Source organism: Apis florea, unplaced genomic scaffold (genome assembly GCF_048593485.1).
Source record: "Apis florea isolate Af1SG1 unplaced genomic scaffold, ASM4859348v1 contig_37_pilon, whole genome shotgun sequence".
NCBI classification, from domain to species: domain Eukaryota; kingdom Metazoa; phylum Arthropoda; class Insecta; order Hymenoptera; family Apidae; genus Apis; species Apis florea.
Genome location: NW_028256861.1, coordinates 149269 through 173982, shown reverse-complemented (window position 1 = coordinate 173982; position 24714 = coordinate 149269). Strand labels below are relative to the sequence as shown.

At 37.6% G+C, this 24714-nt stretch overlaps 1 long non-coding RNA gene across 4 annotated transcripts in view; it reads left to right on the top strand.

Annotated features, from left to right (window-relative positions):
* LOC147656212 (uncharacterized) overlaps positions 1–24714 on the top strand; it is a 103749-nt gene that overhangs the window by 71029 nt on the left and 8006 nt on the right. The window contains exons 3-6 of one of the 4 annotated variants that reach the window (XR_015294821.1): positions 13755–13903; positions 15995–17772; positions 17854–17932; positions 18064–18397. This is a non-coding gene — a long non-coding RNA (uncharacterized LOC147656212). The other 3 variants (XR_015294820.1, XR_015294823.1, XR_015294822.1) reach the window with 3 other exon arrangements.

Here is a 24714-nt window from a genome sequence, read left to right as displayed (position 1 = left end):
AGATAGGAATAAGAAGAGAGCAAGGTTTAGGTAGCTACTCTCTTGCTCAGGTTGAAACGAAGGGAGCCGCCCTGTGTTTGTGCTCTCGCCGGGGAGCACAAAGAGAAATGGCGTGGTATTTATCAGTGCTCACCCTCCCTCCTCCTCCCTATCACCTCGTACGGCATACCACCGTCTTTGTCTACCGCTCCCGCTCCCCCCGCCGTTGCCTCGCTTCCATTCCACATCCAAATCCATTCGCCTGCCTGCCAAACCTCTCCTACCCCCCTCTAAGCTCTCTCTTGATGCCCTTTCGCGCACCGCATATATGGCCACTCGATCTTCTCCTCCGCGGGACTTTGACAGCTGTCTAATTCATGTTGCGCCCTCGTTTCCACCTGTGCTCGTCCTGGATTTCCTAGCTCGATTATCCTCGACGATACTTTTCGCCGTATATTCTTCGAAGTTTCTCGACTTTTGCTTCTCCGTCGATCAAGCAAATTCACGATCGAATCATCACCTCGAACAATAATATTCGTCGTTCCCGATTAACAGAATCGAAGAAAGTGGAGAGGGCAGCACACACACACACACACAGCAGCGGGACACACACGGGCGTGAAAATGGGCGCGTGCGTGGCCATGAGTACGAGCGTGTACGTGCACGTTGGGTTAGCAATATGTAACGCACTTTGGAATAATGCTACTACGTCAAAGCCAGCGCCACCGAAAATATGAGCCGGCTGCCGAGCGTCTCGCTAATGCCCGCCCATTTATTATGCTTACATTATTTCGAGATTATTAGTCTTCCCCCCTCCTCTTCTAAAAACCTTACGTAATGTTTTGACTCGCGACCAACCGCGCTCGTCGTTAATGAGGACGAGTCGTTCGGAGAATTTCACCCATCTCCCCTCCTCTCCTTGCCTAATTTGCCACTGCGCGGCAGCTAGGTTTGGCCGAGCGTCGAAACGTAAAAGAAGTGGAGAAATGGCGCGAGTGTTATCTTTATCGTCGCACGGGAAAAGGATAGAGCGAGATAGTTGAATTATTGGGTTTAGTTAGAAGAAGAGGATCGATAGCAGAGTTTTACGATAATTGTTTTATAACGGCAATGGTGAATCATCTTAATTTTTATTTGGACACGTTTTTGTAGAAAACGAAACACGATGTTGGAACGCGATGTTGAAAAATCGCGAATTTTGGGAGCAACAGTTGCACGAAAGGCTTAATTTCGATCATTGTTGGCAAGGGTGATTGGTGTTTCTTGAGGGAGGGCGATTATTCACGAGGGGGAAGAAGAGGAAATTACGATAATATCTCGGGAGATGAAAGTTGCTCGAAATTGTTCAATTTGTTGCCATTTTGCCGTTTCGAGAGATCCTTATCTTTTCAAGAACCGCGGTTCCACGAGGAGAGGGGGAAGGAGGAGGTGAAGGAGGAGCAGAGTGAAACGTCCATGGCTACATTGTGAGGCGGGGGGAGGGGATGGGGGGGGGGGCATGGAGGAGCGAATAAAAGGATGCGTCGTCGTTACGCTTCCCGAAACATGAGAAATGGCGTAAAAATTGCGGAAGACAGGCGGAATCGTTCGGTATTAATTATCGAACAACGCACGAAATACCAGAAGCCGAAATATTTTCCCGTGAGTAATGCCCGCTGCCCTCCCGATCCAAGTTAAGTTAAATAGCCTTTGCAGAAATGTTTTACCAGCCCAAGGTGGTTTCGTCTACCAAACTCCCTTCGGAATTCTACCTTTAAAAAGGAGAAACCGCTCCTCCGAATTCTTCGTGCAACACGCGCATTCCCGCCAAGAATTTATTATTATTCGTTCGAGCCTCCTTTTTATCTAAAGTATCTATAAAAAGTATCTTCGCGAAAGTATCGGTTCCTCTCCTCCAGATTAGATTACCGTATAATAAAAATTAATCTCTCTTTTATTTTTCTCAACTTAAAATTCTCGTTTCTTCTCGAGGAATATATATATATATATATATATATATATAAAATATCTCCACAAAAATATCGTGTAAATTGTTTCCTCTCCCCCAAATTAATTTCTCTTTTATTTTTTTCAGCTTACGTTGCCAATCGAATTTCGAACTCTCTTGAAATTCTCCTCGAGGAAGAGAGAACACTTATATCTATATAAAATATCTTCACAAAAGTATCGTGTAAATTGTTTCCTCTCCTCCAGAATAATTTCTCTTTTATTTCTTTCAGTTGCCAATCGAATTCTTTTCAAAATTCTCTTAAAATTTTCTCCTCGAGGAAGAGAAGGCTCGATCAAGGTTGACCCAGGTTAATCGCGTTAAGGAGAAGAGATCCAATATGAGAGAGAGAGAGAGAGAGGGGGCAACACTGCTCAAGACGGGAAGAATGTATCAAATCCGAGTTAGGGCCACGGCCAGCAGCTTGCGCCTCTCGCGATCCCTCTTTCCTTCTCCCACCGCTCAACAGCCCTCCTCCTCCTCGCTCGACTCGACTCGACTCGACTTATTATTTGTAGCCGCAGCGTGGTGGTTTGCCGGCGCGCACCAGCATCCATTTAATCTCTCTCAGTGAGGAGCGTTTCTTTGATCAGCGCGCGACCGCATCTGCCTGGTAATATCTCAAGCTGGCCCTGCAACCGGCGTCCCGGGCGCGAGCTCCCCGTCTTGCCCGCACCGGGGCATTTGTTCCTGTCAACCGGCACCTCGGATAGTCTCTGTACCCGTTGACTGCCCCCTCCATCCTTCCTCCTCTTATTCTTATTCTCCCCCTCCTCCTCTTCGCTTGGCCGGCCTCCTCTCGAAAGAAGAGGAGGCTCTCGCGTGTGCCACGATCCTTCTTTTCCCTCGCTTTCGCCAAGTTTTAATAATTGATTAAGCATTGTACACTTCATACCTGTTGAGAATTGATGAAATTCGTTCAACATACTCGCAATTAACTCGAACCCCCCCCCCCCCCCCTGTGCTATATCGCGTCCCCGGCAAGCTTCTGATAAATTTCAATTCGAGCGGAGTGCATCTCGACAAGCGCCTCGTTATCGTCCTCCGATCACCCCTCTTATTCAGAAGATAAGGGCGGCCGTTGGCGAAAACTCGCTCCGTGTTGTCATTCGTTCCTCCTCACCGAGGAGGATAGGTCATATACAATCTAACTAACGAGAGAGAGAGAGAGAGAGAGGGAGAGTCATCCTCCCTCCCCGTCCCTCCTTTCACCGCCCTTCCACCGTTCTATTCTTCCTCTTCGCCCCCCCTCCAACTTCTTCGCCCGGGTTCCCGGCGATGAGATATGACTGCCACATTATCACCTGATTATGTTATCACTTTGCATCGGCCGTTCCTTCGCCGCCGTGGCTGAAACTACCGTTTATCACCAGGCCTGGTGGTGGAGATCCTCTCCACGGGCCCGGTGAACGGCCGCATCCTTCACCTCGCTCCCCTCCCAGACCTTCTTCCGATTCGCGCGATTCGAAACAATCTTTCGATCCGGTCCAATTCAACGGCGAGCAACAACGTAAAAATATCACCTTCGTTGACAGCCTGGCCCCCGGTAGCGATGGCTACGAACGAACAACGAACATCCGAACAACAACACGCTGTTGTTTAATGAACAATCGTGGTATTGTTCATATTGTTAAGTATCGTTCGAAACATCTCCCTTGCTGCTGCTTGGAAATGGAAAAAAAATGCAAACCAATCGCGCTCCACCGATTAAAGGGCTGACATCCTCGAATTTCCCCGGGCGGAAAAAAAAAAAAAAAAAAAAAAGTCTCCTACTTGGAATGGAGATTCGAGGCGGAAAAAAGGGGGAGGGATTAGCCGGTAACTGGATCCACGCGCGCACACACGGACGGGGGACATCGCTGCGGGACCATCGGGTCGCCCACAGCTCATCGCCGGGCGATCACATCTCATCGTGCACCGACTATTGCAAAAGAGGAGAGGTGGCTCTCACTCGTCAAGCCATCCCTCCGACCCATTACATCCTCCTCGTCCCTCTTCCCGCCGGTTTTCAACCCTCCTCCTCCTCCCTATCAGCATATCCGACCGCTTAGCACCTACTTCCCAGGAGTGCGATACGAGCCGTAACTCATTTGAATTACACATTTCCCTCGCGCCCCGCGAAATAACAGCGGCCGCTGTTAAATTGGCGATGTGGATCCACGGGGCTCGAGAATATTTGAAAATACGGTGACGACACGCTTGGGTCGAGACTTGGCCAAGCTTCGATCGGGCCCTGTAATTTTTTTTTTTTATCAATCGATTCGCGCAACATTTTGTACGTGTGGATTTGTTTAAATAAAAGAAGAAATAATTCCCCCTCTCTCTGAAGAAACTTCGACGCGTAAAAAGATTAGAACTCCGTAAACTACCCTTCGTAAGTAGCAGTTCCGGTCCCTGGAGGTATCGACGAGGAAATGAACGTGGCCACGACTGATCGCCTGTATATATCTCTCTCTCTCTCTCTCCATCACGAAGCACGCCGTATACGGCTCCCTGGCGCCTTGCTCCGCTAATCGAGGCCCATTAAAACAACCCCGCCTCGCTCGAATTTTCTCGCCCTAATCTTGCCCCGGTAATGCTTGCCCAACTTTCTAAACCTCCCAAGATCGGCGGCCAAGTGGCTCTTAACTCGTCCGCGCTTTCGAAGATTCTTTCGCCATAATTGCGCTTCTCTTCTTCGGGATTTTTCGTTTTTCGTTCGAGAGGAAGATTGGAAAAATTCCACTCTGAATATTCCTTACGAAAGTTAACGTTAAAGATATATATATATTTTTAGATTTTTCGAAAGAAGATCGTTTCGAAGAAAATTTTGACAATTCCTCCTTCGGTAGAATAGAAGGAGGATCGTCCACGGAGAGGATAATAAGAGGGAGGGAGGAGGAGAAGAGAGGAAACGATTGGCGAAACGAGGGGCCGATCCTATCGTCGAGCAAGGATTTCCCTAATTATTATAACCCATTAATGCGATGAGCGTTATTATTTTAATGCCCGTATCTGCCTGCAGTATCCCGGCTAATTTGCCTCTCCTGTGAAATCGATTGTGCCGCGTGCACGTTTGCACGTTCATAAATAATCAGGCCGTGTTCACGAGGATGAAAAATCGGACCCGGCTCGGTAGCGGCTCGCTCGCCCGACGCTCATAATAAATCCGCTGTTTCGCGGCTCTCTAACGAGCGGCTCTCTCGTCCAAAGCCTTGTCGATTATATCAATCGTTCCGTGCCGAAAGTGCGCGATTTCCTTCCGCGAAACTCGACGTCGCGCCCCATTAAGCTCGTTCCTCGCGTTATACCACCACGAGATTTCGCTTTGCAGTGGGCTGGGAGGAGGGATTGTCGTAGATTGATCCGATCTAGTCTGCCTGTCCACACCTTTCACCATCGTGTGGGATGTATAAATCTTTTCTTTATTTTTTCAAACTTGTTATTTAATTTTATATAACTTCGTGTAATTGTAATTGCAATTGTACGATGTATATATACATGTCCTTTTAATAACAAAGCTCGATAATCTTCGACGATATCGAATCTCGAGAAACTCCGTTGATTTCGAGCGCGGGATTCGAACCTCGTTCGAATTTTCGTGTGACGAGGGAAATCGCGATCCATCATGGCGGACGGAGTAAGGAGGGGAGGGAGGGGGGAAACGTCAGCTCGAGAGGGAAAAAGAAACGTAACGTTTCACGTGTATTTAAGCCTCGAACCATTTTTCGGATAATCGTATCATGCATCGTGGGCGTGCAGATAGTTATCATAATCCTCGTATTCCTTGCGGGGTTATCGTTAACCACCCACCGATACATACTGAATCCGTGAACGATGCACTCGTTGCCCTTTACCGGCTACGGGACACGGGCCGCGTCACGTTGACACCAGTTTCGCGGCTCGGCCGACAGATGGCTGTCGTTTAAACGTCGTTTCAACCCCTAAGCCCCCCGGCTCATTGTTGCTACGAGTTCGGCTGGAATGAATTACCGACCCGACAAGTCGAAACGATGAGGAGATCAGCTTTATGGTCGCTCGTCTAAATAAGCGGCTTCGCGCTCTTCCCGTGGATGAGCCGCGTTTATATTTGTCCGTCACTGCTTCGATCCTTCTTCCCCTTCTTATCGTTTTATCTTTCGCGTTTAAGTAACACGCAGCCACCGCGTGTTGGATCGATATATTTGATCCAACGTGTTATTAAAAATCATATACAATTCGTAACAATTTTGTAAAAACGTGTGTGCGATCAATTATAAAATTTTTCTAATTTGTTGTGTAACGACAAAATAGAGATCTGCTTAGAGGAAAATTTAAGTTGAATTAACAAATTTGATAATACTCACCGGATACACACAATCTTCGATCTTCGACAGAGAAACAAACGTAATCACTTTCGAACGAGCGAGGATCGAGCGAAATCCTCGACCTTTAATTAATCAAAAAAAACCTACGAGTCGCATATTTGGGATACCGAAAGAGGTTAGAAACGCGATACGCGAGGACGAGGGAAGAAGAAAACGTCGGCAAGTTTCTTTGAAGATGTTCCCGAAAGGATATTCCCGCTACCACCGTTGGGAGCCGTGATTGCCGTAATTTCGCCTCATTACAATTACGCTAATATCCTGGCCATCAATTAGCCAAGGCTAAAGAGGCTCGCATTAAATAGCTAATGCATCGCCGCTCCACGGATCAAGCGTTCGCCTCGGTTGCTCGTGCGCGAGGATCATAGAAATGATGATGACCGCCGTGAACTAGGTTTCCACGGTCAGGCTTAATGGCTAAATTACACGTCACGATTGTATCTTGGATGTGCAACGTTTCGTCCGTTTAATGCCGCCTGTCGGGGGTGTTTCGCGCTTTGATGATTGCTGGACACGAATCAATTTGATTCGTGGTAGGAAGATTGTTTGGCTTAGGAGATGTTAATGGGATGAGATCTGGAGGATCTGATTGATCGGTGAACCTGTTTGCTTTGCAAAGTGAAAGTGAGAAACTGTGAAATGTTACTTCGAAGATGCGTTAGTCAGATTGAAGAAGGATTATTTCTGAAGAATTTGTTATTAAAAAATCTTGAAAGATCTTTTACTTTTTTTTTTTTTTTTTTTTTTTTTAAATAATTCTGGTATCTAAAATTCTTCTGATACGCGATATTGTATTTGAGATAATGAAATCATATGATAGTGTGAAAAAAAATGAACATTTTTAGTTGAAAGTTAAAATAATTCATGGAATTCTTCGTGGCATTTTCCAATTCAAATCTTCAACGTATGTGGATAGTTTAACTTCTACTATTTCGAAATCAAATAAAAAGAATTTGGCAGAAAATTAATCGAATTAAGAGGGAGCGTTAAGATGAAAATAACAAGAATTCCAGTCTACACGAGTCATTAATTCTCAGTACGTATGAATGACGGGCATAGTATTGGGCACAGACGAGACTCCTTTTTACCACGACTAACAGATAAACCGAAAGAGGGTTCAACGTTTCGTGGCACGTGCTATGATTCTAGTCGAGGTCTTGTAACGATACACTTCATCTTCTCTAATTACTGATAATAAATCAGAACGATGTCAAAAATATAGAATTTTATTTATAGAAGTAAGAAATAAAAAAAAATTTCACAAAGATTTTCCATTATTTTTTTTTTTCTTTTCTTTCATTTCTCGCATCACGATCGATTGTATTTTTTTTTTTTTCGAAAATAAATAATAAATTTATTTGCATTTACGTGAAAGGAGAAAAATCTCAACCAAGATTTTCATTTCTTGATCCATCAATCGAATAATTTACAGTCAAAATTGATCCAGGATAGAAGAAATTTTACGTCGGCGCCTACTAAATGTTATTTCCTCACGTCCCGTCATCGACTCGTATTTTGATGATTTATCGTCGCTTGTGTGTGATGCAATACCCTCCACGAGGTCCATAAGTGCGCGTTTAAACGATAAATCTCGGAAGTGACGGTAGGAGAAGCTTTTCAGATCGCGACACACGCGGGGTTGCTCGGCTTCTGCCTATCGATACCTTAGACCCTTGAAAGAGTTTAAATACGCGAAGCTCTTGAATATTTTAGTCCACCGAATATTTTCTTCTCTTATTCTGTTACCATTTATCAAACTGTTCGTGTATCCTGAATTTTTTGGATAACTAACTGATAACTTGAGAATTAGTAACTTTTTTTTGTCTTAAAAATTATATAAATTTTCTGATGAACTGACAACATGAAGATTATTGCTTCTATATACTACTTCATCTTTTGTTATTACTTTTTTATATAATGAATCAATCCATTTGAGGTTAGAATGTTTTAATATAATAACTCTTAATAGAATAGTAGAATTGTTACAATTTTTCTAATAACTGATATGAAATCTATTGGAATATTAGTTGATTTTATTAAAAATGAGATTATATATTTTATTTTAAGATTAAAAAAAATCAATCTTCTTTTTCTTTAATTCATTGGAATCATATTAATATTGTTATAATTTTTCTAATATGACTAATATAAAATCTATTGAAATGTTAGATTTCATAAAAATAAAAAATTAGCTCAACCTATTATTATAATCTATATACCAATCTATTATTAAATTGTTCGTTCTAATAAATAATATTAAAGATTAGAACATTTCAATGTAACTTTTGGAAGAATTGTAAAGTTATTATAGTTTTTCTAATATAATTAATATAAAGTTCATTGGAATATTGAATTTTATAGAAATGAGGTTATATATTCTATATTAAAAGTAAAAAATTAATCTTAATCTATATTAATCTATTATTTATTGAATTATTTATCCTAATAAATAATATTAAAGATTAAAATATCTCAATATAACTTTTAAAAAGATTTTTGTAAAATTATTATAATCTAACATAATTGATATTGAATTCATTGGAATATTGAATCTCACAGAAATAAAGCTATATATTTTATATTAAAAGCAAAAAACTAGATTCTACTTGTTTTCTAATTTATCATAAACTATATGTATAATATCTATAATAACTATATATAATCTGATATTTATTGAATTGTTTAATTATTCTAATAAATAATATTAAAGGTTAGGGTGTCTAAAAATAACTTATAAAAGAATTATAGAATTGTTATAACCTTCTAATATAAGATTGTTCTAATTTAAAATTGAAAAATTAAATCAACAATCTACTTTTTCTTTAATTTATTATAATTCTATATATTTTATTATTATTATATTATTTATTGAATTTTGTTGTTTTAATAAACAATATTACAGATTAGAATATCTCAAGATAACTTTTAAAAACTTTTAAATAACTTTTAAAACTTATGAAATCTATTGGAATATGTGATCTCAGAAATAAGACTATAGATTATATACTCTACATTAATCTATTATTTAAAATAAAAAATTAGATACAATCTATTTGTTCTTTAATTCATCATAAACTACATTAATCTATTATTTATTGAATTAATTAATTGTTCTAATAAATAATATTAGAGGTTAAGATGTCTAAATGTAATCTGTAAATGAAAGGATTATAGAATTGTGATTTTATGATTATCCAAAGTGTGTAATATAACAATTATAATGCGAATATATGAGTAATATAACAATTGAAATATTGAATCTCAAAAATGAGGTTATTCTAATTCAGGAAAATTAAGGAAAAATTAGGCTTAATTTACTTTTTTCTTAATTTATTATAATCCTGTATATTTTATTAATATATTTTTTCATTGAATTTTATTATTCTAATAATATTAAAGATTAGAAACGTTTCAAGATAATTTTTAGAAAGATATGAAATCTATTGGAATATTGAATCTCATAGAAATAAAGTTATATTTTTTATATTAAAAACAAAAAATTAGACTTTAAATTAAAAACTAAGTTAAATTAAAAAATAACTAAATTAAAAACAACTTATTTGTTGTTTAATTTTAATTCTTTAATTTATTATAAACTATATTAACCTTATTTATTTATTTATATTATTATTTATTAAATTGTTTAATTGTTCCAATAAATAATATTTAAAATGACTAAAAATAACTTGTAAAAAGATTGTAAAATTGTTATGATTTTCTAATATGACTAATATTAGATTATTAAAATATTAGATCTCAAAAATAAGGTTATTCTAATTTAAAATTGAAAAATTAGACTCAGTTACTTTTTCTTTTATTTATTGTAATCTGTATTATTATTATTCATTGAATTTTATTGTTTTGATAAATGATATTATTATAATTCTTCAAATAAATAGAGAATTCAACAATCAATCAATATAAATCGACGATAAAAATAGAATTAAAATTCTTAAAAATTAGTCGCAAAAAGATATTAATGTTAATAAAAAGATACAAAATGATCTTTTACTTACATGTAAAAGTTTCAATAGACCATAGAACCATAAATTTCATTTCTTAACATAAATCATTACTGATTGATTTCTGAATTCTTCAAACATTCACTTCACTTTGAATCATTAATCTAACCTATCCTTAACTAATCAATAATCTAATCTAATTTATCATCTTTAAATCTTCATTAACCGAAATAAATTTCACAAATTCAGTTCATCACACCACTAACTATCAAATAACGAATTTTTTTTAACCGAATCGTTTATCGATTACACAACTTCGAACGATTTCGATTAATCTCGCATATTCGAGAGATTCCGTTTCTTTTTCTTGTGTCACTCAATTACAGTTTACCGCCATTTCCGTGAGCCACGGATCGATAATAACGCAATAAATCTGGCGATCCAACGGTCAGTTATATACCAGTCAACTTATTCTTTCAGCTGTTCGTAAACAACGTGACAAATACTTCGCCGGTCCATTAATCAACTCGTCGTAAATTCGCCCACCACTTCGACCGTTTTAATTGGAAGTAAAACACGTAACTCTCTAGCTTCGTTTCGCGCGTACATCCATCTCGAATTATTCGCACCAAACTTCTGGTGAAATTCGCGAGAAAAAGTTGGTGAAAAGTTCTTATGTTTTATTTGATGTTGCAAAGTGTATTTTTTAAATCTTGAAATTAAAATTGAATCTTTTTTCTTGTTTTTTGAAATAATATCTCGACATCATATCATATTAGAAAATAAATTGTTAATGATTCTAGGAATTTTGTATCTTAAATATTATTGGTTAATTAATAAACAAAGTCAAAAAAGAGTGTAACATATTTGTGGTATTTTAAAAAATGAAACAAGTCTTTATTTCATTCTTTAAGAATCAAATTATTTCATTTTAGACAAATTTTACATATAATCGATATCGTGTCAGTAAGAATATAAGAATATAATATAGGTTAATTTTCATTTTTATATACACATCAGCAATTTCAAATCATTAAATACATATAATGTTGTGTATGAAAAGGTAAAAATATAATTATTTTATAAATTATCTATCTCAATTCTTTGCAATTTTATCACATTGTCAAAATATATCAAATATAAATATATATTACATGTATACCAAATTTATATATATTTTAAATGTTATTTTAACTATTTCAACAGCCAATTAATATAAATTACATTTTCTTTGAAATTTTATTATTATCAAAATATATCAAATTTATATATATTTTAATTTATATTATTTTAATTATTTCAGCAGTCAATTAATATAAATTACATTTTCTTTGCAATTTTATCAATTTTATCACATTATCAAATATTATGTATATGCCAAATTTATATCTATTTTAAATATTATTTTAATTGTTTCAGTCAATTAATATAAATTACATTTTTTTGCAATTTTATCAAAATATATCAAATATTATATATATACACCAAATTTATATATATTTTAAATATTTTTTTAATTGTTTCAGCAGCCAATTAATTTAAATCACATTTTCTTTGCAATTTTATCAAAATATATCAAATATTATGTATATATGCCAAATTTATATATGTTTTATGTATTACTTTAATTATTTTAGCAATTAATTAATATAAATCACATTTTCCTTTCCCAATTTTATCACATTATCAAATATTATATATATACATTAAATTTATATATATTTTAAATATTATTTTAAATATTGTTTCAGCCAATTAATATAAACTACATTTTCTTTGCAATTTTATCAAAATATATCAAATATTATATATAAATATCAAATTTATACATATTTTAAGTATTACTTTAATTATTTCAGCAATTAATTAATATAAATCACATTTTTATTTCTCAATTTTATCACATTATCAAATATTATGTATATATGCCAAATTTATACATGTTTTAAGTATTACTTTAATTATTTTAGCAATTAATTAATATAAATCACATTTTCATTTCTCAATTTTATCACATTGTCAAATATTATGTATATATGCCAAATTTATATATATTTTAAATATTATTTTAATTGTTTCAGCCAATTAATATAAATTACATTTTCTTTGCAATTTTATCAAAATATATCAAATATTATATATATATATATATATACACCAAATTTATATATATTTTAAGTATTACTTTAATTATTTTAGCAATTAATTAATATAAATCAAATTTTCATTTTTCACTTTTATCACATTATCAAATATTATGTATATGACAAATTTATATCTATTTTAAATATTATTTTAATTGTTTCAGCCAATTAATATAAATTACATTTTCTTTGCAATTTTATCAAAATATATCAAATATTATATATACACACCAAATTTATATATATTTTAAGTATTTTTTTAATTGTTTCAGCAGCCAATTAATTTAAATCACATTTTCTTTGCAATTTTATCAAAATATATCAAATATTATATATATACACCAAACTTATATATATTTTAAGTATTTTTTTAATTGTTTCAGCAGCCAATTAATTTAAATCACATTTTCTTTGCAATTTTATCAAAATATATCAAATATTATATATATACACCAAACTTATATATATTTTAAACATTATTTTAATTGTTTCAGCAGCCAATTAATTTAAATCACATTTTCTTTGCAATTTTATCAAAATATATCAAATATTATGTATATATGCCAAATTTATACATGTTTTAAGTATTACTTTAATTATTTTAGCAATTAATTAATATAAATCACATTTTCATTTCTCAATTTTATCACATTGTCAAATATTATGTATATGTGCCAAATTTATATCTATTTTAAATATTATTTTAATTGTTTCAGCCAATTAATATAAATTACATTTTCTTTGCAATTTTATCAAAATATATCAAATATTATATATATACACCAAATTTATATATATTTTAAGTATTTTTTTAATTGTTTCCACAGCCAATTAATATAAATTATATTTTCTTTGCAATTTTATTAAAATATATCAAATATATATATATATATACACCAAATTTATATATATTTTAAGCATTATTTTAATTATTTCAACAACTAATCAATATAAATCACATTTTCTTTGCAATTTTATCACATTATCAAATATTATATATATTTTATATCTTATACAATATATTATATATATTGTATAATTATAATATATAATTTTGTGTAAGTAATTTATAATTTATAAATTTATATATTTTTTAAGTATTGTTTTAATTGTTCCAGCAACTAATCATTGTAAATCACTTTTCAGAAAATTATTTACATTGTTTAAGGATTTTTTTATTATTTACATTACTTTCACCTGATAAATTATTACAAAATAATCAGTAAGTAATGATAATTTAATAATAATTTAATTGATTTATTAACCAAAAATTTATACAATAAAGAGTTCCTATACAATAAACATTAAAACTAAAAGTGAAATTGTTTTTTTGTTACAGATGTTAGAGAAAACTGTTAAGAAAACGACACTTTTTTTTTTCTATTGGACAAAGTTACAAGCAATGGATTGGACTTACAAGGGAAGGCAGAAGAAAGTCGAAGGCTTACATGGGGGGCTTCCGCGCGAAATCAAGATCTTGGTTTTAAGGTGGGGACACCGGGGTAATGGCGTGTGCATTATTCTGATAAATCGACTCGACTGGCGTCAAACCTGACTCTGCCCTGACTTGGTCAATCGTATCTACTTCTACGCAAGACGGTCGCATTCGATCCTTCAAGGGAAGGTTCCCAGGGAAAAATAATGTTAAAATTTTGAAGCCAATGATCATCCATTCTTCCATTCGTCGAATATTATATACCTTTCCTATATTTGCAAATATTCGTCAATATAGTAAACACATACTGTATATATTCATGCAACCATCTCCAAACATTCGCTGTTTCGCACGTGCTAATGGCTACAGATCGCAATCTTCCTTTTTATTTTCTAGTATTCCTAGATGGAGTTGTCGATCTAATCGTTTGCACATTTGTTATTTTAGGAAAAATACGCGAAACGTAATACTTTTTTTTTTCTTTCGCATTTATCAAATCTATCAAAAAAAAAAAAAAAATCCAAAAATACAATAAGCAACTTTTTCCATCGTTTATAAAGTGTACGGAAACGAAAGTAAAAAATGAATTTGCATAAAAATCGACAAAAATCCAGTAACGAGACATTGGTCGACTATCAAAAATTCAGAGAAAGAATCGAAGATCCGTGGCACGAGACATCCTCGAATTAATCCAACGCCGATCCCGATCGGTCCGCCTCGAATTTCCGTGGACACTGATTAAGCAACGCGAGCTTCTCCTTAATATCCAGATGCCCGATAAAGACCTTAACCAACGAGTTATCCGCGCGGTCCAGCAGATAGATACGCGGCAAAATATTCGAAACGAATGAGCCGCATCCTCGTGGACACGGCTACCGTGCATTTGTCCGCTCGTTCCTTCGTCTGGATCGTATTAATCCGCCCCTAATGAGCGACCGACCGACCGTCCCTCCTGATCGAAACCGCGTGGAAAGAGAGAGGCTTCGGGTATCATCCTTGGAGCTAGTACCGGAGGGACGGGCTCATTACGGGCACGCCGCGTGTGCTTCGTGACCGGCTCAATATTTAACGCGTCTCGAGGCGTTCCATCACCTTTCGATATCTCGACACCTGGCCGAGAAGATTAGGGGAACGGTCTTGCCGCTCGGGACACCAATCGATGGCTCTTGATTATCGATTCACTTGTTTGAAAATTGGTTGGGGCTCGATTTGGGGAAAATCGGTATGGTTGGAGGGGAATTTTTTTTTTGGAATCTTTATTTTGTACGAAAATTGTAACGTTAAATAAAATGTCGAAGAATTCGTTCGTGTTAGGTTAATAGTTGGAAAGTTGACATTGGATATTTTCGAATTGGAAGGAGAAAAAAAGAAAAAAGAAATGGTACCTAAGTTACCATCGATAGATAATTTTTCTACAAATACAAGTAATGTAAGAAAAATCGAGTGACGAGTGTAAGATAAATAGAAACGTGGCAAGAAAAGGTTTTTAGGATTAGGAAAGAAACTTGTCCAACGATCAATCGTCGCCTCTCCTATCTGGTTGAATGAAAAATTTCCTGGAACCGCGGAGCGTTAATTAACCGAAAAGTCACAATTACGTGTGTATCCACGTAGCGTGCGATAAAAATCCGAATTCCGTCTTGGTTATTATCTTGGAGGATCTGTGAGAGGTGGAGGCCTGTGATAAAAGCTCGTGGTTAACAGGCGTGTATTGATCTGGACGGGTCGGATCCACTGATAATTAGTCAATCAATCAACGAGGCTTGCGTTGTTTTATTGAAATACGGCGTCTCGTTTCGAGGTTCGACGCTTAACAAGCGGCACCACGGTTCATTCATGCCTGCTAATTCCCATCCTGCGTGTTATTTCCTTTCCACGTTCCCTCATCCGGTCACTTTTACGCGTATTGCTCCATTAATCGTTCGATTAGACCGGCCGATAATGCCCTCTGGAATGGTTCGCGGACCTGCCACCAGTCGGCGCCGTAATTCCCTAGAGCAGCGGCTCCCAATCCCTAGGGTACACTATGAATTCTCGAACAATTTTCTGATGTTATTGTATATCGATTAATTTTTTTTAAAAATAAGTAATTCATTTCCACCGCTTGTAACATTTGTTGTAACACTTCTTTTCGCTTTGTTTAGAGCCAACTTTGCTAGGTATTCATCAAATGCACGAGGAACGGAAGATTGAGAGACACTGGTGTGCCGAACGAACGAACGATTCCCGGGCTCGTAGTTGGAAGAGAATCTGCGACCGCCTACCTGGATCATCGATACCGATTTTTCATCCAAGGATACCTTATATTCGCCACGCATGCGGCCATTCGAGAATGCGGTGAAACATAGGGACATTTGGACGGACACGAAAATACACTCTTATCGATTCCGCGAAACTCTGAACGATTCCTTGCTTACCCCGAACCGCGTCGATAATTAATTACGAGGATTGAGATTGCACGGATTCCTTAACGAAGACAGATTTGAAAAGTTGAGTCCCGATCTCGAAATTCAAATGAATACTTGAATAAAAACGATCGTCCCTTTATATAAGAAGAATATTCTTTCCTTTCAGGTAATTCAAGATAATAATTCTTATCCTCCCTTGCCTAAATAATTTCACTTGATTACTGATCGAACAGAAAAGAAAATTCTCTTTTTCAATTTTTCGATTTCGAAGTGAGGCGACGAAGAGATCAAAGAATCAAAAAAATTTCCTCGAACTATGTCCCGGCCGATTTATCCGATCGCGCTTTAATCGTTCGATTCCGTTGGTGGGGGTGGTCGCTTGTAGGCGGCCGGTCGAAAATAGTTCCTCGTGAGCGGAAGCAACAAATAATCGGCCGAGGTGTGGACGCAAACCGCGCGTAACGCGGTTTCGGTCGCGCGAGGGAAGACGTAAAAGGACGTGCAAAGTGGATCGAAAGGAGAAGGCGAAATCAAGAGAGAGAGAGAGAGAGAGAGAGACAACTGAGCGGCGTAGTAAAATAGAGGGAGTTGGAATGGACGCGGCCCATGTAATCTCCGCGATGCGAGCCTTCTCCTCGCCTCGGATATCATCCCTGAACTGCGTCGAAACAGTCATCGTCTAACTATATATACTTTGTTGTACCAGTAATAACATTTTGTGATACCCTTTTCCGATTATTCCTTCATTGTTGGCACCTCCAAACAACCCGTTCGAATATCGTGAAATCGTTTTACCATCTTCGAATGGGCTTCGAGAGCAGAATGAATATTCGTACGAAATGCGCGGATAAAAAGGCAGGAATAGATTGATCGAACGATGCAGTTTCTTTTTGCAAAGGATAACAGTATAATTTCAATTCAGCGTGGTGAAACAAAATTATGATTAAGAAAAAAAGAGTTTTATTTTCGTTCCAGTACGAATAATTGGAAAGTTTGAAATTAATCGTTTGATTAATCGAAGGCGTGGAGGAAACGTGGTAGATTTGTAACGACTACGCCTATGCTGGTGCTCTTGGTATACACTTGTATACACGTTATATATGCGCAGTGCCGAATTCGCGCAGTCCGCAAAGCACAATCCGTATGTCGGACATCGGCACGATTTATCGCGTTGACACGTGTCTCTTACCAAGATGCGTATCGCCCTCTCTGTGCACGGCCTCTCTTTTAACCACGATTAAAATACATTTTCGAGGATAGAACGACCGAATTTCCGCGGACCGCGTCCCCTTCCTAACGGTGAAACGTTTAACTCTTTCGCCGTAATTTATAACCTAGGTCGTGTGATCAGACCGCACCGAGGGCTTTATTAAACGCGAGACGGGGGAACCGTTAAATCTAGTTTTCACTCTGGAAGAAGGATAACCTTAATCATGAAAGAAATGAAAATATTTCGTGATAGAAAAGGTGTGATAGAAGTTTGGGATTATTCGTTGGTTTTTACCAAAAGTGAGGTTAGGACCTCTTTCACGCGTGATGATCACGTTCAGTTTTTAACATTTTTGGATTTGTAACGCCAACGTTGTTGTTCTCAGATCTCGTAAAAGGGAATTGTTAACCAACAACACGAAATTTTCACAAAAAATTTCGATCAATCGTATCTCGAGTATCGAAGTAAGTATCCTTAAAAATTTAATCAATTTAACATATAACTGTCATTGTTATCGTTAAAGAAAAAAAGCTCGATCAATTACGATTAAAATTGTGACTCAAAAATTAAATATTCCTTTGCTTCTTTTCCAAAGCTCGAGCGTTCCTTTCGATCAACTGCACCTTTGCTGGCCCAATTTTTTTCCTTTACCGAATCGAAGAAGGAAAAAAGAAGGAAAAGAAAAAGCAAAAGAAAAGGGAACAAGGGGGCAAAGAGGGCACGCAAGCTGGGAACGGGATCGCGCGAAGACGAGAGAAGGCTCGTGAAGGCACGCCAGGATATGATTTATATTTCTTTCCAATCGTTCGCATTAAAAATGGTAAATGCTCTTAATGACGGCATTAATAATTGTATTCAACGAACCGCCGGTATTGACCTGAAGACACCCGTTCGAGGCACGCCCGTAGAATACCCTTGTAACGATCTGGTCCGGCATTCATCTGGGCGGAGAGAGATCGTTTGTGAATGAGCGAACATTCAATGGGCACACTTTTGATCCCGGCATTATTAATTATCCGCAAGTAGCTGCCTTTCCAGCCTTTGCTCCCTTTTTCCTAACCGTGTCGTGTCTTTGACCCCGTGGCTCAGCCTCGAATTCGCCTCGAAATCGGTTAATCATACTCATTTTTCCCTTATTACGTACATACCGTTTCATCAACCCACTTATCGAAGATCGGAAGAAGCTTGTACGATTGAAATTTTCAAAATTAGAAATTCTCCACGGAGAAAGAGGCTTATTTAATAAATACCTGTCCACCAATTAACGTTCGAAATCGCTGTGACTTTTAAATCCATAGTTTCCATAAATTATTTCCACCAATTTTTATGACGTACCTTCCTACAATAGCCAATTATTTCAATCCCCTAATAATTCATCTATTAGTACCATCGTTGGTAAAGTTGGACGAGAAAAGGTTAAGTTGGATCAACGATTGGAATTTATAAAACTTGTGTGATTCATCCTTTACATTTTACTCTAAAAATCGAGACATAAAATAAACGTATACTTAATATATAATACACGTATATCTCGATCGATCTCGAAAGAAAATTCATGGGAGCGGATATGCACGCCCCCTACATTTATATATATGTATATAGACGTCCAGAGAGGAAAAGAACGCCATGGGCCAATCGGAAATCGCTCGAATCGCGACCTTTATCGCCTTATTAAAGAGGGCACCACTTCCACGAACGGACGGCAGCGCCTCTTTTTTATCGGCCACCTCGATCAACGGTGCTCTCACGCTCCCTTTCATGGTCTTTAAGCAGGCGCACTTAGCATGGCCCGTCATTACTTAACGCGAGTAATAAAGTTGTACCACCAATTAGCCGACGCCATGGAAGCACGCGCATCAACCGTGCGGTAGCCGAGGTTGCGTATCGCTCGGCGATATCTCGTCTCGCTCGTCGAGGATAAAATCGGTAATCCGTGGAATAATCGTTATTACTAAGCAGGGACTACGGATCGAACAATAATTTACCTGGCTCGCTCGACTTCTTTTCTTTTTCTTCCTCTTTTTTTCAGATGGAAAACAGTGATTTTCGCTGCGATCATTGATAGAGATAATCTGGAGAGGATATGATGTCTTGCTTCGTCTAGGGAGATGCGTAAGTGGACTGCATGAATCATCGGTAAGGAAGAAAATTTACGAACAAACGTTATTGACGCATTACTACAAAGCAACTAGCTTATTCTATTCTACCTAGTTACTTTTTTTTTCCAACTCTGCACTTTATTTTCGTCTCTCTTCCCAATAAGGAAAACGAATATAATTATGTATATCTTCGATACGTAAATACATTTTGCGTGTCTACTAATATAAAATTGCACTTTCTTCGAATCGAAATCGACAACAATGTGGACGGAATCGTCGAGCGTGATGATTGCAGGGCAGCAACGGCTCGTGGCTCGCTCGTTCGAGCGAGCCACGGGAACAGTAATTAATGAGCAGTTTGGCGGTCGGCCGGACAGCTGTCCCGTTTTTTTCTCCCTCCCCCTCCCCGCTCCCAACGACGGACGGAGCCGCGGCAGAGCCGTGGAGAAACGCGGAAACCTCGATGCGGACCCGTAGAAGACGCGCCTCCGTACGGAAGGAGCAAGATGGATTGCCTGACACCACCGGACAAGATCAATTGAATTTCTATTTGGACGTAACCGAGATCCGTTTGCCTCCTTCTCCTCCGCCACCGCCGCTCCTGACTCACCCCCAAAAAGCGACAGCCAAACTCTAATTCTTCTTCCATCCACGTCACTATAATTGTACTCTAACCTCGATCCTTTTCTTTTCTTCCGTGATTCATTCGTGTGATAATGGCCGCCTACTTTTGTTTGAACAGGATTAAGTTAAATCTTAAGGCTTAGCTCCTTTATATTTTTCTCGTTCGTTCTTTTTTTTTTTTTTTTTCTCTTTATTTTCGTAGATCAATTTCTGGCTAAATAGACTTTGTTTGTGACGTGTTTATATCGTATCGAAGATTATCAAGATTTCTGTAGCTTCTTAGTTTCGAATTATTCTTGAATCGTCTTTCGCACGTGACAAGTGCACGCAACACTCGAATCATCGATCATCGATCATTGCCTTCGCAGAATGAAATCCAACTCGAGACCAATCTGATACCTTCGACCTCGAGTCTCTCGTGGACAATTTCTGCGAAATAATAAAATTATATCGGCGGTCGATTCGAGATGATAGTCGAGTGATAATAAATGGGTTTGAAAGTAGCCTGGCTAATTACTTCCTCGGAAACCGCACGAACTCGCGATGCGGCCGTTGATATCGCCGTCGAGTTTTTTTCCTTTTTTCTCTTTTTTTTTTCTTTTCTTCTTTTTCCTGGAGCCCGGTTCGGCTACCGGTTTTACAGCGTCGCCGTTGAATTTAACTGTCTATTAATTAATGCCCGCCCTATTAATTCCCGTCACGTTTTAAAAAAGAAGAGAGAAAAAAAAAAAAACGCCGTTCCGTGGAAAATTACGATCGGTCGCCATTCGAAATCCCATTGAAACGAGCAAAAGATCCCGAAATACTTGCACGAATCGAATTAATTTTCAAACCAAGTTTTTATCGGTCAAATATCAATGATTGTTTCGAATTAGAAACCGATAAAAGAGAATATTCGTATTTTGTTAGCGCTGAAGAAATCTAGGGTCCCCTAGATCTCTAAAAAAATTTCTCTATAGATATCGTATTTAAAACAGTGCTATAATAAAATAATGAATTTCGTGACAGGTTTCGCTTAAGGAAAGGTTAATGCCTCGATGATATTAGCAACGAATCATCTGGAACAAGTTGTAAATAAGGGCCTTGATAAGTGGTAGTAGCATGGTTACCCAGTTTTACGTCACCAGCCGATTTTCTTCGTTTCTTTCCACCGGCTATCGCGTTTTCGCGGTCAATAACCGATTGCACGTATTATCGTTCCGACCGTGATACGTCTCTCCGCCAATCACGTTTTTCAATTCTTCGAAACAAGACGTTTGTGAAACGTTGTTGGGAGCGATAAAATAAACGGGAATAAAATAGCTTCCACGATATATCGTAATTAATATATATATATACATATATATAGAGAGAGAGAGGAATAGGATATTTCCCATAAATGTAGGAAGTATCTATAAAAAAAAAAAAAAAGCGTAATGAATAACGTGTATATTTTTAACGAAATTTAATGAATTTATAAGATTTAAGGTACACAGTTACCCGTTACTTTTTTACGAGGCTATGAAATAAAGTAAATATGACGCCAACATTACGCGTACTGTAACGTAACTCACGTACGCCACCATAATAAATTTCATTACGCTGATGTCTTTCAAATGACCGTGGCGCGCATGAAGGAACATGGAGGAGCAAGCGTATAAGCTTGCAACGCGAGCATGACACGAGTAAAATTAAAAAAAAAAAAAAAAAAAAATATTATCTTCTCTCAGTTTCATCAATTCTCCCGATCCGACCTCCTACCGATCTTAAATAGAAAATTTATCCTCACATTCTTACATATGATGTTTCTTCGATGTTCTTTATCCTTTTTTTTTTTATATTTATTCGATCATCCGTACGTACGTGCTTTACATATTATTCCGATTATTCCATTTCATTTTTTCCCCAACAAACTTTCTTTCTTCCTGTCTTGTCATTCACGCTCCCATATAAAAACACAACGTGCGCGGTCTAAATATATCCTTGGTAATTTCATTGTGGTAATAACCACGCGTGGCGCTAGCGTTGCGTCACATGCGTATAGCTCTGTTACCGTGGCCGAGCTTGTATAATTCTCGTCGAACTTCGCTTGACGAAAGAAAAATTTTCTAATTTATTCTCGACGAGGTGGATGAGTTTGGGAAAAAATCACGGTGAAATTGGCGGCGGTTCAATGTATCATTAGGTAGTCATTGCAGATCACAGTGGGTCCCGTTGGTACACGCACGATCCGACGGACACGTAGGTAAGCCATCCTGGCTTCATTCACGTCAGATGCGAGGCGACCACGTCATTTATCTGCCAACCATTCCGGCTAACGATGCATTGCCGGTTTGTCGGCCGAGCCGCTCTTCCCCTCCCCCGCCGTCAGCTTCAGCATGGAATTCGTGGCCCTACCTAACGCGAGACAATACGTTTTTCACGTTTTTTTCAAGCCTATCCAATACTTGTTTATTTCGAGTACTCGTAACTCCCAAGTATCGATTAATTTTTCGACATTATTCGACTCGGGTTTAAATTTATAAACTTATAAATTTACGTATTGTCGTGTTATATTGGGCAAGAGAGAAAGAAAAAGTTCATCACCTGCAATTTAAAGGGATTAATCCGAGAAAGTCGTACGAATGAGAGAGATTACGATCTTTTAAGCATGGAATGTAATACGCCTCGTTTTATCTGATGAAGCGTTTAAAATTTGTTCGCTCGCCGGGTATCGACGTTGTTCGTTTCTGGTGACGTCCATTAAACTCGAAACTTTTTCTTTTCTCTCTCTCTCTCTCTCTCTTTTTTTCCCCAGTGTCCGTGGTGCCGGCGCAGCCGGCGTCTCCGGCTCGAAGAAGCGTGGAACGACTTTAAAGCGGCGATGCAATATCGCGCCAGCTCGAAGTTAACGAGAGTTTCGCGTGTTCCGGAAGCGTGCAGGTTTCCTCTGTCGCCGGCTACCACCCTCTCTCGCGCCACTCCCAAATTTTGCACGCACCTTAAATAATACGGGAGCAATTAGGCAAACTGTGCCACGGGCCACCATAAAAACGTCTTCCAAGATCTTGCCATTTCCACCACGTCTCTGGATTCCCCTCCCCTCCCCCCTTCACTTTAAAAGTAATAACACGATTGATACCGTCAATCGATATCGATCGAATCTCCAATAATAATATTTATTATATCGCGATATTGATTAATCGCGAAATAAGTTTATTGCCTGTATCGTGTATGTTATTGTACGCAATATATTATTATGAAACGACACGATCGGTCGTCGCTTGTCGCTTCAAAATATCGATTTAACGGTGTCGCTTTCCGGGCACGGAGCGAAACGGACGTGTTTCTCTCTGCTCCTCGCCGAGGAAAATCGTACGTTACGGTATGTTTAATTGTAATTTTAAAAGTAACGCGTGCTGTTTTGAAAAAATAATACGAAGCATCGATAAAGGAGGGGGGGGGGGAGAGAGGAGGGAGGGCACGATTTTAAAAAATTTCAATTATTTTCAAGAGAATAACACGATGTTATTATCATCATCGATGTTGAAAATAATTTTTGCCCGACTTTCCCACCTCCTTTCGCCTCCTCTTTAATTTTCCAACGACTCGAACAGCTGAATCCCCGTTTACCGTTCGTAGGGAAGGGGGGAGTCGGATCAACGGCGCACCGTCGTCGCCGTGGTGGACCATCATCGTATCAATGCGGCCCGGATTGACAGTCCCGCGCTGTGATAAATGATACCCTACTCTTATACCCTACGCCAGTTCCGCGTTCGCCGTGGTTCCACCCCTGCTGAGAGAGAGCTCGATCGAGGGAAAGAGGGTGGATGGACCGCTCGCAGCCTCGACAGACTATGAGAGAAGATATCCGCGGTGAGAAGTAAACACGTTATACAAACGAATGCAGGGGATCGATAACGTTGCCAATCCTCTTTTTCTTTCTTTCTTTCTTTCTTTCTTGGAAAGAGGTGTTCAGGAGGTTTCGAAAATTTCGGTAATTCCTAAGTTTTCCACGATTTATCCTGCAACGAACGGCCGATTATTTCGCAGGATTATCAAACGGTGTATTTTTTGAGGTACCATTTCTTTCTGTTGAAATTGTTTTATACTCGAATCAACGCGATGTAAATTGCAATTGACTCGCACTTTTACGTCTTTTTCCTATCGTGGAAAACAGTGATGGGGAAAATTTAAATTAAAATCAGTCGAACGAATTCGTGTAGAATTTTTGTAATTTCAAAAAGAGAGAAATTAACCAGGTTATTCGTTGCAGGCATTTCGCTTCTTTTTACATTTTTCTCGGTCGTTTGTTGGTGGAAAATTTCTAAATTTAGAATTTGTTCGTTGATTGTACAGTGAGTTTTTTCGTTTATTTCTTTTTTTTTTTTTTTTTTGAAATTTCGAAGCATGGTCTTACAAGTAAAGTAAATTATTCGATTTAGTTGATTGATTAATTGTTTAAATTAATTAAAAATTCTATTCTTTTCCTCTTTTCCTTGTTGAGTGACGTATTCAATTTTTTGAGGCACCATTTCTTTCTGTTGAAATTGTTTTGCTTTTCA